This window comes from Eucalyptus grandis, chromosome 9 (genome assembly GCF_016545825.1).
Source record: "Eucalyptus grandis isolate ANBG69807.140 chromosome 9, ASM1654582v1, whole genome shotgun sequence".
NCBI lineage: Eukaryota > Viridiplantae > Streptophyta > Magnoliopsida > Myrtales > Myrtaceae > Eucalyptus > Eucalyptus grandis.
The window spans coordinates 6,332,619-6,348,883 of record NC_052620.1 but is presented as its reverse complement, the minus strand read 5'-3'; the positions used below and the strand labels follow the sequence as shown (position 1 = coordinate 6,348,883).

Genomic DNA, 16,265 nt, shown 5'->3' with positions numbered 1-16,265 from the left:
CATGGGTCTAGTCTTTATCGGTTTGAGTTTGGGCATTGGCAACTTGGGCCCAGGAATTAGGTGCCTCGGCACGGTTGTCAAGGACATGGACATGGCGATAAGGTCTTGGGCCGAAGCACCAACAAGTGAGCGTAGGAGATGGATGCTAGAGCATGGCTTTTGAGGACAAGGGCATGGTGTCTAGCGAGTGAATAGTTGCCAAGGATCTAGGCACATGCATCCAATTCCCAAGCCCAGCCTTGGTCAACCTTGGCTTGGATGTCAATAACTCGAGCATGACCATAGAGACTTGGGTACAAGCATCGAGATCTTGGGCTCAGCATTTCTTGGGCTCATTTTCGAGCGACCAAGGCTGAGCCCAACCTTTGGGTACCCGAGCTTGTCCACTGAGGAATTGAACTTGACCTTGATGGACATACACCAAAGTGCCAATGACTTGGGCACAAAAGCCAAAATACTTTGGGTATGGCCATTGGGAACATGGGCACGAGGTCCTAAGCACAGACACTAGGATCTCAAGCCTGGCTTCAATAGACTCGGGCTTAGGTGTCGATGACTTGGTCAAGGGAGCTAGGTACTTGAGTTTGAGTCTCAAGGTCTTGGCCTTGAGGGATAATGGCCTAGCCTTGTCAATCTGGGGGTTCGGGAGATGAGGAACCAACCCCAAAATCAATGAACACAGACTTGGGCACCAATGACTTGATCGCATGAGCCAGATAACCGAGCATGATCAATGAAACCCAAGTATTGTCATTGGTGTACCTAGCCTATCCTCAACAGACTTGGACTCGAGGAGCCAAATAACCAAGCATGATCAATGAAACCCGAGTATTGGCATTGGTGTACCTAGACTAGCCTCAACAAACTTGGACTCGACCTCTATGGACCTAAGTTGGACCCCTATGACTCAGCCCCAACTGTCGAGGACCCAAGAGACCTGGCCCTACTACTGAGGACCCTGTCATGGGCATTAGGGTTCCCATGCCTAAGTGCCAAGGTCTCTGGTCGAGGTTTAGTCATTTATGAAAAATGATTCTTTATTGTTAAAAGAGGGAATCATTTTCTTGAAGTTAAGTATAGAATTTCCATTCATTGATTTTCTCAAGCGATCAATATTGAGAAAACTTCTTGATGAATTTTGAAGTTGACAAAATTATCCATGATTGTTTGGTAAATCCAATAAATGTCTTGAAGTATTTTTGTTTCAAGGAAATACTCTTGAAAGAGAAGCCTATAGCAATCTTGATCTTGTTTAGACTCACGTCAAGATTGTGAAATTTACTTTAAGGGAAACAAATTTAGACTTTATACTTAAGATTAAGTTCTTTAGACTTAGAGAACTACTTATGTTCCCATTCAGACACAAGTTCATAATTTATATAACGACTAGTGATCTAGCTCGAATTTCATATTTAAAGAGACTTGATTAACTCAATAATAAAAATTGTTTTGCAAACCAACATTATAAGGCAAAACACCTTAATTGATTAGGAAATCAATCTCGAGACAAGTTACTTTCTATAAATGGTGACCTCTACTTTTGGAAATCAAGAATCTAGTTATATGAGTGATTAGAATCAAATGGAGATGCAAATTTTGCCACTCAACAACTACTCAATGTTCTTGATACATATTTGTCCAATGGATAAATTGGAAGATGATCCTCCAAAGATTGTCCAATGGCTTGATTGGAAAGTAAAGGAGTATAAAAGGAAACCAAGGAGGAGAATGTACAAGTCAAAGTCTAGAATCAAGAATTCCAAAGTTTGAGAGAATTTCAATCTGGCATATTTATCTTTCTTGGGCTACAATTTTATGATCTTAGAGAACTATTGAAAGAGTGATTGAGTGAGATAGTGAGACCTATCACAAACTGAGTATTATTACTCACTACTATAATTTCTTATTGATCATCTAGTTCAATCCAACCAGTATGCTGTAAGTATCAAAGGGTGGATGTAGGCTTGATATAAGCTGAATTGTTATAAGGATGCATTTAGTTCAACTTTTCCAAAGGGTTTTCCCCCTCCAAAATCCCTTGAGAAAATGCTGAGGTGTTTGACAAATATTTTGAAGTAGCCTTCGGCCAAATACTAGCCTTGGGAATGTTGAAGCCCAAAGCTACTCTCACCTAACATTCCGAAGTTAGTATTTGCGAAATACTAAAACTAGGATTAAAATTATTTTTCTTTCAAAATTACCCTCACTAATTCTTTAGTTTTTCAATTTTGCACCTTTTGTAACTGTTCATCTTCTTTGCCAGATTCTTTAGTTTGGCTGGCGATTTGTTGGCGAAAGGTCGATGAGGGTCATGAGACTTAGGTGGCGGTTGCTTGGGTTGCGCAACCTCAAGCAACCCTCCCCTGAGGTCATGCAACCCTAGGCTGGTGATCGCCTAGTCGCATAACCTTAAGTAGCCTTCACTTGGGATTGTGTAACCCTCACATGACCTAGGTGTAGGTGACGGTCGCTTAGGTCAGGCGTCCTTAATCGACGCCAATTGACACCTGATCTGGCTCACTACAAGAAATGTAACCAAAGCCCGTCGTAACAGTTTTTAACCAAGCACAACTTGAACCTAAAATGGCTTTGCAAAGAATGTTTACCAAACATAATATGCATTTCCCCAAAGGATTTTGGCTTTTAGCATTTACTTTACATTCAAAGCCCATTCCCAAAATTGAACCAAATTCACCCTTACTCTTGTGGCACAAATTCTCTTATCCCTAACCTCTTGCTGCTTATTACTATAGTTTGTTGCACACTTGCTAAATTGCTTCTAAAATTTATTCATATTATTAACTTTGCACTCTAAGTTCAGACTTAAATCTCGACCTTTCCAATTTCGTCTTCAATTTGAATCACCTATTCACCTTCCTTTAGGAAATACTTGCTAGCTACAAGAATTCAAACGTCTAAAAATGAATATATATATTTTTTTTCCGATGGGAAATTTTCCACTAAATAATGGAGCCTAAAAAATATTATCTTGTCATAGCTGTACATGTACTGAGACGCATTCTTCTATAAGCTTACGATAGGTAGATATCGCTAAAACTTCTGGCCACCAAATTTGTAGTCATGTGATTTGGCAGAATACTATCGTAGGACATACTATCGACCAAACTTTTTATCTCTAGAAACTAAACGGTAATTTCAGATGAGTTAAATACTATATCATTTTCCCGTTAATACATACTAATCGTTCTAGAGCAATTTCTAGTCACAGCATATGGACACATACATATTTGAACATATAAAGTTTCTTTTCTTTCCTTTATTTTTGGCAATTGTAAGAGCGGGGAGGGGTGGCGACCGGTGTGACTATCCTCTTGAAGTATCATGAAAGTTTCACACTTGCTATACTATGAAAAGTTCCTAACTTTGTGTACAATATAATAACTTTCGGTATGAGTCATTCTTAACCATTGAAATTTACAAATCGCTTAGAAAAGTTAGTGTCTCACATGAAAAAATTACTAACCACATGAAGAAATTATTATTTTGGCGAACAAGAATATATAGGGAATTAGTAGGAATTAAGCCTGTCATTTCTCTTGCTACAAAAAATTTGAGTAGGCAAAACTTCGGTGAACATAACTCATTAGTCAATTATTTTTTTGAGGCGATCTTTTCTTTAATTCTGCATAGCTTTTTGGAGAAAATTACATTTCCTCATTGAAGCTTATAATGGTCTATAAAAATTACTGGCTGTTAGTAGATAGATACGTACGTTTAGGACATAAATTACAAATCGCAATGAAAAGTCTCCTCATATCAAGTTATTACACTACCCAACTTATAGGACGAGAAAATAATTCATTAAAGTTTGATTCTCATAATGAATAGAGTAACGATAAAAGGAAAAATCTCTTTTGTCAGTTAACTCGAAGGCCCTCAGAGATCCAAGAAGAGACTCAGGGTGCGTGTAGACGCCAAAGCTAATATTCCAACGTCTGAAATCTGTCTCAAATGGCTGTAAACTGTACTTTTCATTTTGTGCGAGCAATTCAAAATCTAACATTATCTTGAATCTCTCTTCATCGATCATCGGGGTTCTTCATGAGAACATCAAAATGAAATAAACAACTCTCTTCTGATTTAGTGGCTCTGTTATATTCTGAAATGACACAACCTTATTGCAAAAGTTGTGATTACACGTCTGTAAGTCATCAATTTTCACTCAATCTATCCCATATTTGTTTGTTGAATTACGAAAAGCACTATAAATACTAATGTTGGGTGGTCTTGGCCTCTTTCATTTTATGCGAGCAATTCAAGAACTAACAATATCTTGAATCTCTCTTCATCAATCACTGAGTTTCCTCATGAGAACATAAAATGAAATAAACAACTCTCTTTTGATTTAGTGGCTCCATTGTATTATGAAATGACACGACCTTATTGCAAAAAGTTGTGATTACACGTCTATAAGTCATCGATTTTCACTCAATCTATCCCATATTTGTCCATTGAAGTACGAAAATAACTATAAATACTAATGTTCGGTGGTTTTGGCCTCTATCACCCTAAAAGTTAGCTAAAATGATGAGACTTTTTCTCATATTTATAAACCGACCACCAACCATTTCCACAACCGATGTGGAATAATCTCAAGGCTTCACTTCACATTTATAATTGACCACCAACTTTTTCTACAACTGACATAGGATAACCCCAACAATCTCCCCTCATACATCGGGTTGAGTTTGGAGTTGCAACAATCCTCTCCAAGTGACTTTTGGGTCCAGAAGTGTTGATAACCTAAGTTTTGACACCATTATTAGGTGGTCTTGGCCCTCTCTCACCCTAACAGCTAATTCAAATAATAAAACTTTCCCTCACACTTATAAATTGACTATCAATCCATTTCACAATCGATATGAGATATTCCCAACAACTAACTGCTACGTGGATTATGGAGGTTTGTTAGACATGACTAATAAAGTTTTTCCGCTATCAAAAGTTTCAATTTCGATTCATGTGATGTATATCAAATGAATAACAACTATTTTTTCTTTGCCCATGATTTAGTGGCTCCATTATATTTTGGAAACGACTTATCCTTATTTCAAAAAGTAGTGATTACATGTCTCCAGGCCGTTGGTTTTCACTCAATCATCCCATACTTGTTCGTCGAATTATGAAAAAAACTACTACTAATAACTAGGGTTTGCTATGTCAATTTTATGTAAGTTTGTCCCACACGACTAATAAAAGAGTTTTGGCTTTCAAAGTTTCAAGTTCAAACCATGTGATGTATTTTAAATGAAATCAAAAGTGTTTTCTCATGATTGAGTGGCTCCATTGAATTCTGAAATGACATGTATCAAAGCCATCGGTTTTTGCTCAATCAATCCCGTACTTATTCATCAAATTCTCAAAAAAAAAAAAAAAACTTGAGTTTTGATATGTCAAGATCATGTAAGTTTGCCCGACACGACTAATCAAAGGGTGTTCCATCAAGCATTCATTAGTTCAACTCACTAGTTCAAGATGCATTGCTATCCACAGTCCGATGAGCATGCTACATGATCCAACACCTTCACGTGATATTTGAGCCGCTAGCGTCTCAAAACACATCAAGCCGATGTAAGTACGAAGAATCAGAAGGACAGAAGAGAGGAGAGAAAACAAGACAAGACCAGCAATAATTGAGTTGCCCCCATCTTTCGGGGGCTCCCTCTCCTTTTTCCGATGGAAAAGTCCATGTGAATCACCTGGCGAGAAGTGATCCGGGTGTCGTCTTGGCGCGAGCCAATCCCGCTCCCCGGCACGTGATGGGCTCGCTCTCCGACGGCGACTCGCGGCTAAATCGGGAGTTCAAACAAGTAAAAGAACCTTTCCAAAGCCATCTTGGAAAAAGGAACCTTCCCATAGTCATTTTGGCTAGTGGGGTTTGTTGATTCGTGTCGGCAATGCTGGGCGGCCGTGGAGCCCATGGCTCCTAAAACAGGGCACAATCGCTTTTGGAACTAAGTCATGGCAAATCCTTCCTCCTTCACCATCACTTGACTCGACTCTCTTTTATCTTTTTTCCAAGCGTGAACTGTGCATAACAGGTCCCAAAATTTGTCCCGTGATATTTTTTCGAATCACTCTTTATGTAAAAAGGTGACGTCTTCGATGAAGTAATATAAGAAATATCATAAAAATGATTTACCATATGATGCATTAAAATGTAACTGAGCGTTGAATTAAAATTTATAGGGCATGCATTGAATTCAAGCAATTAAAGAGGATTCCATCTTACTAAATTAATTTGACATGTTAGTTTTAGTGTTTTTTCTATACCGTATATATTTTAGCAAATGAAAAGTCTCTCATGGGTACTTTATGTAGAAATTCCGTGGGCATCTCCTTTTATTTTCCTTTTTCTTTAGAAGTTTCGCTTGTTATTTGCATAAGTCATGGGTCCAAAGTTATGACTTTTATTTGACAATTCTCCCGTCTCTTAGCAGTATGTTCAAACAGATAGCCGATAGCCGAAGAGTTCACATCTAATGGCAATAGAGAACAAGAGCTTAATCTACATCAGGTTCCAATCTAAGGCTAAACCGGAAGGGTTGATTTATCCAAAGAGGGTGTCGATCGCCTTCAAGGCAAGATCAAGCATCAACGACATGGTGATGTCGATCAATTTCTCGGTTTTGAGCCGGGTGCCTAAGCGATTTCTAAACCATATTTGCAAGGTTCAAACTCAACAATTTACAAAGTGAGGCACACTTAGTCAATGATACTCTCTCCATTAGCATCGCTATCTTAAGCTATAATCATCAACAAATCACGCGCTCACTACTCTGCATAGTCCGACGACAAGGTCAGGGCCACCTAGTAGACAATCATCGATGCTCCCCATGTGATTATGCTATGCGTATTGCCTCGTCCGAAAGCGATTGTAGCCCCACCGTTGTCCCTTAGCCTTCTTCTCGGCATATAGATACGGTTAGTTGCTAATTAATCAACCAAAGCATGGTTTCCGATCAAATCAAGTTGATCATAATTGTACACTCTTTTCCTAACCAACCATGTTAGATGCATTGTTATTTTCCCGGAACTTCCATTAATTGCACAAGTAAGGACAACCACATCGTGTTCGAAGAGGGACATAGTCAATTATGAGGGATTGCAAATGTAGGGTCGTGGATGCTCTGCTAAGCAAGATCCTGAACTTTGAGGCCCGCAGATCTTCCACACTGCTCGAACTTGGTTGTGTGGTCTCTCTGTTTCGGTACAAGTCCAGCCACCAACCAGGGCGAGACACGTTGGGTTGTTTGGATGAATGGCATTTATCCACAAGTTCGTGATTAAATGTAGTCCAAACAGTCTGAGCTGCCAAAAACCCTAGGTCCTCTTTAGATCCACACAGGTTTGTCTAATCAGCTCTCTCCATGAGATGGAGGAATGTCTCGTGGCTAAATCGAACACCATATAATGGGATTAGGGTTGTTTTCAACTTGAGCTCATGTTGACGGTTAAAGATACAAACCAGACAGATAATAGCATCTAGGGTTTATTTACTTGTGGTAAATGAGTTTGGCAGAAAGTTTGAATCTGAAGTGCATGGGAACTAAGTTCAAAGAAGGTACCCACAAAGGGATTGGTTTTCGATAGAATTCTCATCTTTATTGCAGCCTGACTTGGCTCGACATCTTAGACTTAGGGGAGACAAACGGTTTAACGCAAGGAAAAAGAAGAGACGCATCGGAGGTTTTCTCCCAAAGCTGTTTCTTCATGGAACACAGGAAACCACTCTAGTTCTATATTCTGCAACGATGATCATTCGGCAATCCTCGACCTATGACTGTTATATACTACGTAACGACGGCTTCATTAGCTTAAGAATTTATCATTTACTTCTGACTAGAATTATTTACTTCATCAGGACATGAAAATACTACTGGACTTTGAAGATTTACTTTGGTCGATTTTCCCATCAATAAAGGAGAAATTCAAGATGGGGAAGAAGGCATAAGTTAGTTTTTTCTTCTTTTTTAAGAATGTGTACACACATGAAGGGGATTGCTATGAAGGAACAGACGGAGACACCCCTTCGAAAGAAGATAACAATAACATCACATATGCCTACAGAGGCCCATACTCAGCATTATCATGAAAGACATTAGGAGACATTGATGTTGACATTGTCATTTGCGTACAAAAACCTAAGTCTCAGTCAACCTGAAAGAACCTGTCTATTGTCTACCCTTCTATTGCTCCTCTAATAAAGTCCATGTATATAAAGAAGTGAAAACCCAAAGAAGAAAGCTATGAACTGGTGGTGATTCCTATGATATAGCTAGAAAAATCAAAAAGAGTCTAAAATGGCGAAACTTCCGTGCAAGCATCTCGTTCTCATGTTCGTCTTGCTTTGTTTCATCTCCATTACGGCTACTGGTAATCTCTCTCTCTCTCTCTCTCTCTCTCTCTCTCTCTCTCTCTCTCTCTCTCTCTCTCTCTCTCTCTCTCTCTCTCTCTCTATTGTGGAAATGTTGAATTGAATCATTGAGTGCTTCTTTTTTGCTTGTTATGTAGCTCGAAATTTGCGGGAGAGTGTTGGTGGAGAAGGAACAAGTCACGTGGAAACGCTTGAGGTGAAAGAAGGGCAACCACCTGAACCGAATGACTTGTTTTCTATGGATTATACTCCGGCACAAAAGAAGCCTCCCATACATAACTTATGAAATTATTGGAGAGGAATGAATGTTTTCTGGTGCTGAATCATTCATTTCCACAACCTTCATCCAACCCATTTGAATGTAGATAGAAAGATGTTTCCATATCTTAGATATGATAGTAAGAGAAGAACCAAGAAAAAAGTTTGCAGCAATGAGAGTAGGAAAGTTACTTAGGGCTTGCACACTAAAATTTTGCAGAATTTTTATATAGAGATGGGGGCATATACTCGTAAGGCGTTTTCTCTTCCTTGTAGCCAGAAAGTAATGAATCATGTATGCTTTTCAATTCTTTTCTAGATCAAATCCGCAAATATGTATATCTAACTCACGGTCATGCACCATAAATACAATAGTTTCGCTAGAATATTACAGTAAAATCGGGCTGAATGACAAGCCAAGGTACTCCTTCCATATTTTGTCCCATGCCTTTTCTGCAGTCTTCACTCTAAGCATCCTTTCATCACTTTGCAGTTGTTCTGCCGAATTTCAAGTTAAATCCGAGACATCCAAGGCATAATTTTCAGGAAATGTTCACAAAAGCTCACTAAATGAATGCAAAACCCTAATCAGAATGACAATCCTATTCTTCCATTTCATCTACATTGAAGTTCATGCCGGACCTTAAGTCATTTCAGTTAGAAAAAATGAGCTGTGATTCAAAAATTAGAAAATATGCATCATTAATAGCTTCAAAACGAATCTCCATCACCATAGACGTGCTTTTCACACGTTGTAAGAAAGGAGGAAGCATAAAAGGTATTGGAAACGCATAACAAAAGTTTGATACCTTCATCCGAGATGATAGTCAAGAAAGAGTTCAATTCCAAGCCTATCAACAAATCAAGCTGGACTCACTTTTACTTAAAAATTTCAAATAGCAAATTACGTGCCAACTAAAATGTATTAACTACTCTACACTACACCAATTCTCCAATGTGAGATTTTTCAAATACGATTCACACATATATTTCAATATTTTTCCACTCACATGTGTTTAGTATTAGGTCTACTTCCCCTTAACTCATGTATCATTTTGTATTAACACATCTTAATTTGAATCTCCAATAACACCCACATTCATCCCTGATCTCTTTTGCTAGCTTAACCACAACACCCCCTTTCACACTTGATCTCTTCTACTTCACATGTGAGTTCAATGCTAAATCTGCTCCCCTTTAATTTAAGCTTCCTTTTACATCAATATGTCTCAACTTAAATCTCCAACAACACCGGCCTTCATCTTTAGTCTCTTTCGCTAGTTACTCCACAACGCCCACCTTCACCTTTAATCTCTTTCACCATATTGAAACATGAAGGCTTGCCTAGAAACCACTACAACACAACGTCCACCTTCACGCCCAACCTCTTTTGCTAGATCGAACCATGAAGGCTTGCTTGGAAACTACATTGGTTAAAAAAATTTGTCCTTGAGATCTCACAAGAGGGGTATGGCAACTAGGCCTTAGCAACTATTTGAAAACATAGTTCTCTGTAAAGTCATAAAACCATGTAAGAGGCTAACGCTTGCTCACTATCGGAAGGCCAATGAAGTTTGGTGACTTGATGACACCAATACACATTGGAAGTGGCTATCACTTAACCATCAGCTGTAATATTATTTGTTGGGAGCATGTAACAAAATTCCGGTACCTTCATCTAGGGAGATTCCAAGAGCATTTCAATTGAACTTGCTTTTACTCAAAAGTTTAAGATAATGAATTATGAGCCAACTAGAAAATATAAACTCATCCACACCACACCAATTCTTCGATGCGGAACTTTTCTGACATAATTCACCTGTGTATCTCAACAATAGGCAAATGCATATTCGGTATTGAGAATTCTAGTCTTTGTTACTTAAAACTTGAGGGAGGCCATTAATAGAGAAGGAAGAAGTCAAGGTTTAAACATTTGTGGCAAAAGAAGGGCATAATAGCTAGACAGATTACTCATACATCATATTATAATTTGAGTCATTAAAGCATATGTTGGTGGCATAAAAAAAGTTGCAACAAGTGGTTTTATCTATCATTGGTTTGATGGTTAATAAGAGACGGAGCAATTAAAACTCTCGTATCAACAATGGATTTGATCGCTTGTGTAAAATTGTCTTTATATGGTTGTGTATACTCCACTCAATCTTTATACTCTTTTTGTTTCGTAGAAAATGAATGGTTGAGAAAATATTTTTAAAAAATGATTACTTGTATTGCTTACAAAGATAAATAAATGATAAATGTCTTCACCCTTCACAAAATGTTTAAACATAAATTTTTATCGATAATAAAAATATTTGTTTTATTGACTAATTATTTTAAGTGACAAGTGATCATTTTTAGAGAGAATATTTTCTAAATTATTTATTTTCTGTGAAATAAAAGGAGTCTTAAAAAGTGTTGGAGTTAAAAGTTATGAATTTTAGTCCTATTGCTCTTTTTTACACACACATATATGAATTCATACTTTTATGACTCACATATCCATTATATTTCTTTCAGACTCATTTTTTAACTCACTTTGAACGAACTATGATCATCCTATCGATAGAGTATTGAAATAAAAATATATTTTGGGTCATCCTCGGTTAAATTTTAGAAATCAACTCTGCAGCATCCAATTTGAAGGGCATTACATTGTTATGGGCATGGTGCAGAGCTTTGCCTGTAGGGTTTCCTGGTTCTTTTCTTATTCACGAATTTAAATTTGACAGAAACAAACCAATAGAAATATATTCTTATTGAGCATAACATGAGATGGTGGGGGCTTTGATAGAACTTGTCTGATGAGACCCACAATGTGACTTCCACTGTTTTTTTTTTTTTTTAGTATTATTTAAATATTTTTTCTAATTCTTTATTTGATGTGTCAGGGCGGATCAGTTCCATAGTTCCATGTTGAGTTTATTTTTTCCAATGTCAACTTTACTTCCATTTTTAATTTTGGGGTGTTTTTTTCCCCTTATTAACCAACATGCAGTCAACATCCGCAAACATAGAGCTTCAGGATCTTGTGAGGGCCTCAAAATTTCGAAGAAATATTTACCTGCATCGTGTAGATACCTTATGCGATTCCTCCAAATCAATCCCTAGGTGCCAAGTTTTACGGGAAAAATTCCACTGATAGTCATAAAATTTAATAAGTATTGCAATCTAATCATCAATATACGATTTCAATAATTTAATGCATTGACAAAGCCATTTTAAGCATGTTATGGACTGGGTAATTTGCTAGTCAAGGCTCGAGAGTAATCCATATGTGAAATTATTTATGCATGATGCTTCGAGAATCGAACTTAAGTCGTATGACTAACTCAAATACACAGTTTCATGCTTTGATCACTAAGCCAGCCGACATCGATTTTTATAGTTATATCGTTGCACTTGACTCCATGTGATTGGTTTGAGTAATTGGAAAAGTGCTGATATGGTGTAAGAATTCAATAAGAAATCAATATATCCTTTCTCATCCTTTTCCTTTATGCTACAAAATTCTAGAATGAATTATAATTTCCACAGTGTTTTACATGAAAATAAAAAAATTGTTATTCCACAAGTCAGATATAATAGCAATAAATAACGTTATAAAGGCAAATTTCAGTGCTATATAAACATTTTGTTCTGTTTTGTTAGGGTATCAAGTCATAAATGTTATTTGTGTTATCAGTAATGCCTTGGTATAAATTATAATGAAAAATCATAAAATTTGTATGATCCGTTTTCAAGGGGTTTATCCAAGTGGACAACGTGTGATTTCTTCATGGAGCGGGATACTTTATGATGGCTTAATAAATCAAACTTGGGAAGAAACCAAAAATATGTTACACATTCTTTTGCCAAGAGTGAGACGATATATTTTCTTTTTATTATAAATCTGCTGATTAAAAAAAAAAGTAATTAAATTAAAATCATGATAGAATAATAAGTTGCAAGTTTAAGATGAAACCCAAAAATTTCACAAATTTTCAATTTTACTGAGCTTTAACAAAATCGATATGCCACTTACTTTCACCAAAAAAAAAAAAAAAAAAAATCGATATGCCATTAAATTGCACAAATTCTTTTCTAGTATTTTCTATTTATTAAAGTGGTTAGAGGTGAGAATAGTAAAATGATAGGATCGCCTTGGGAAAAAGATTTAATGGTTTTCTTAAATTGTTGCGTTTCACCTATCTAAATGATAAATGTGACAGAAAACCTCAAATTTATACATCTATAGCAAATTTTTTATAAATTAATTTTTTAACCACAAAAATTTAAAATTAATACATTTATAACAAATTTACCACTAACGGCAATTGCCATAACAATTGACAAATATGACAATTTAAGTTTAGACTCTGTTTATCACATATGAACTATTTAATGATTTTTAGTGGCATTAATCCAATTTTACGAAAATCAATTTAGGAATTTTGATGGTCAGAAAATTAATTTGGAATGAATTTATCTCAAGTATACCAATTTGAATTTGAAGTTTTTCATCACATTAACCTAAACAATATCCTTATAGGCTTATACCACACTTTTGCTTTCTTTTCTTGGTCGAAACACTCCTGCTATTCTAAGTAAAACAAAATGTATACATTTCCAACTAAGGTGAAAAACAAAAAAAAGCCTAAGGCAACTTGAGAACTAAATATTACAATTTCTTTGTCAATCTTGCCATAACTCAACTAAGCTTCCACTGAATCTCATAAGCTCCCACTAATTCCTCGCCTCCGACTTGAACCGGCGACATTGGTGCTCAAAAGTGACCCCATAGAGATCAATGAAACCGAGGACGTAGCAACAGCTTTGTAAATTCCCCTGTTCAGACACACATGAAGCAACAGCCAGGTTATCGTTTATGCTACTTATCTATAATGGACAATACACGAGCATCCGAAAATGATGACATGCGTTTGGAATTTACAAGAAGGGATCTCAGACATCCAAGGAAGGATTGAAGCAGCACTAGCTCTCAAGCCCGGCGAAGGCGAAAGCTCTTAGGCGGCCACTGCGAATGTTCTTTGAGAAACAAGCCTTCGAATTGTCATCATCGATGAATATCATTACCAAAAAGAATCACTCTTAACAACATCTTTCCCACGAAATGGTAACAGCACATCAACAGCCAATTCACCATTGTATGCACACCACAAGACTGAGCAAATCCAAATCCAAATCCAAAGCAAATCTAGTACAAGATGACAAGGTCTCAGACATCCAAGGAAGGATTATAGCAGCATTAGCTCTCAAGCCTGGCGAAGGCGAAAGCTCTTAGGCGGCCACTGCGAATGTTCTTTGAGAAACAAGCCTTCGAATTGTCATCATCGATGAATATCATCACCAAAAGAATCACTATCAACAACAAATTTTCCGCGAAATTATAATGACATGTCGACAGCCAATGTATAATTGTATGCACATCACAAGACTGAGCAAATCCTAATCTGAAGCAATAGAAATCTAGGTGATAAAACATAGCAAGTACAAGATGGCAAGGTCTCAGACATCCAAGGAAGGAATATAGCAGCATCAGCTCTCAAGCCTGGCGAAGGCGAAAGCTCTTAGGCGGCCACTGCGAATGTTCTTTGAGAAACAAGCCTTCGAATTGTCATCATCGATGAACATCATCAACAAAAGGAATCTGCTATCAACAACAAATTTTCGGCAAAATCATAATGACATGTCAACAACCAATGTATAATTGTATGCACATCACAGGACTGAGCAAATCCTAATCTGAAGCAATAGCAATCTACGTTATGAAACATAGCAAGTACAGGATGGCAAGGTCTCAGACATCCAAGGAAGGAATATAGCAGCATCAGCTCTCAAGCCTGGCGAAGGCAAAGCTCTTAGGCGGCCACTGCGAATGTTCTTTGAGAAACAAGCCTTCGAATTGTCATCATCGATGAACATCATCAACAAAAGGAATCGCTATCAACAACAAATTTTCAGCAAAATCATAATGACATGTCAATAACCAATGTATAATTGTATGCACATCACAAGACTGAGCAAATCCTAATCTGAAGCAATAGCAATCTGCGTTATGAAACATAGCAAGTACAGGATGGCAAGGTCTCAGACATCCAAGGAAGGAATATAGCAGCATCAGCTCTCAAGCCTGGCGAAGGCGAAAGCTCTTAGGCGGCCACTGCGAATGTTCTTTGAGAAACAAGCCTTCGAATTGTCATCATCGATGAACATCATCAACAAAAAGAATCGCTATCAACAACAAATTTTCGGCGAAATCATATTGACATGTCAAAATCCAATGTATAATTGTATGCACATCACAAGACTGAGCAAATCCTAATCCGAAGCAATAGCAATCTACGTTATGAAACATAGCAAGTACAAGATGGCAAGGTCTCAGACATCCAAGGAAGGATTATAGCAGCATTAGCTCTCAAGCCCGGCGAAGGCGAAAGCTCTTAGGCGGCCACTGCGAATGTTTTCCAAGAAACAAGCCTTCAGATGTATCGTCCCCGACCCGAGAAAAGCCACATCGCATTCCAAGTTTTAAATGAACGAGACCCTAATCCCCAAATCAAATCCACACACACATACACACACGAAACACCAATGTCTAGGGACATGTTGATCCCTCAAAAACAATCAAGATCGATGCTTGAGGGGGCAGACGTGCCGGTCCCAAAACCATCAAGAAAACCCTCGTTTGAAATCACACCAGACGCGCTCAAAACCCCAAATTCCCACCAAAACACACGCCGAAAGCACGGCATTGGACAAGCAAGCAAACACAACGAAGACCAATTCATCAAGAACAGAGACATCAAGCAGGACAACAAAACAGCGGCCGCGCTCTGAAATTGCAGATTCTAGAGAGAGAGGGAGAGAGGAAAACAGGGGAAGCTCGGTGAGCTGCTGAATGAGTCGGCGGAGCAGAGGATGGATGGGGCTATATGTAGAGGAAGAAGAGCTCGCTAGGGTTTTTCTCTTCCCCTTCTTGGAAGGGAGGGCTTATGCTCTGAAATTAGAGGAGCGTCGAGGCGTTTCTTGGTTTGTTTTCTTGGGGGCCTTATTGGGCTGACTTTGCATTGTTGCGGGCCCAAAAAAATATGGGCCCAATAGCCTTCAGTGGTCCGGCCATGAGGGCCGACCCGATCGAGACCCGAACCGGGCTTACCCGGCCGAACCGTAAACACCGTGAACTCGGATCGCACTGGGGATAGGGATGGATGCAAGATGGGCTTAAGACGGCTGGTGCAAAACATCTTGTGTTTCTCCACTTGAACTTGTCTGTTTCGACAAGAAAATAGAAAGGAAATTAGGAGCTCTAATTTGAAGGTACTAGGTTAGTGAACCGAGTTAAAAGAGCTAAAAATTAGTGTTTTGAATCAATGATTTCGAGCATATTTATCAATTCACAGGGATGTAAAAGTTAAGAGTGAGTTATTTTATTCCTCAAGTAAAGCTTGATTCCCTTTTTTGACACTTGAAAAGTGGAGATGTGTTCTATACATAATCTATGAATTTTCTTATTGAGATTTGGCTGGATATATAATAAGGGATAACATTTTTAATGCAATTATAAAGAACTAAAAAAAGAAAAAATTCCAATTTCAATATTCCCGGA

At 37.8% G+C, this 16,265-nt stretch overlaps 2 long non-coding RNA genes and 6 other non-coding genes across 8 annotated transcripts; 1 reads left to right on the top strand and 7 right to left on the bottom strand.

The window, feature by feature from the left end:
• The first annotated feature begins 8,268 nt into the window (after positions 1–8,268).
• On the top strand, positions 8,269–8,974 carry LOC108955358. Its single transcript, XR_001981445.2, has 2 exons — positions 8,269–8,397; positions 8,536–8,974. It is a non-coding gene; the product is annotated as an uncharacterized LOC108955358 (long non-coding RNA).
• A 4,134-nt stretch (positions 8,975–13,108) lies between these two features.
• LOC108955359 lies at positions 13,109–15,648 on the bottom strand. The gene is made up of 2 exons (XR_001981446.2): positions 13,590–15,648; positions 13,109–13,483 (listed from the first exon to the last, which is right to left on the bottom strand). It is a non-coding gene; the product is annotated as an uncharacterized LOC108955359 (long non-coding RNA).
• On the bottom strand, positions 13,597–13,721 carry LOC120288617. The gene has a single exon (XR_005546721.1). It is a non-coding gene; the product is annotated as a small nucleolar RNA SNORD14 (small nucleolar RNA).
• LOC120288618 lies at positions 13,871–13,995 on the bottom strand. Its single transcript, XR_005546722.1, has one exon. It is a non-coding gene; the product is annotated as a small nucleolar RNA SNORD14 (small nucleolar RNA).
• LOC120288622 lies at positions 14,161–14,288 on the bottom strand. Its single transcript, XR_005546726.1, has one exon. It is a non-coding gene; the product is annotated as a small nucleolar RNA SNORD14 (small nucleolar RNA).
• LOC120288623 lies at positions 14,453–14,579 on the bottom strand. The gene has a single exon (XR_005546727.1). It is a non-coding gene; the product is annotated as a small nucleolar RNA SNORD14 (small nucleolar RNA).
• Positions 14,743–14,870, bottom strand: LOC120288620. The gene has a single exon (XR_005546724.1). It is a non-coding gene; the product is annotated as a small nucleolar RNA SNORD14 (small nucleolar RNA).
• Positions 15,034–15,159, bottom strand: LOC120288619. The gene has a single exon (XR_005546723.1). It is a non-coding gene; the product is annotated as a small nucleolar RNA SNORD14 (small nucleolar RNA).
• Positions 15,649–16,265: the final 617 nt, after the last annotated feature.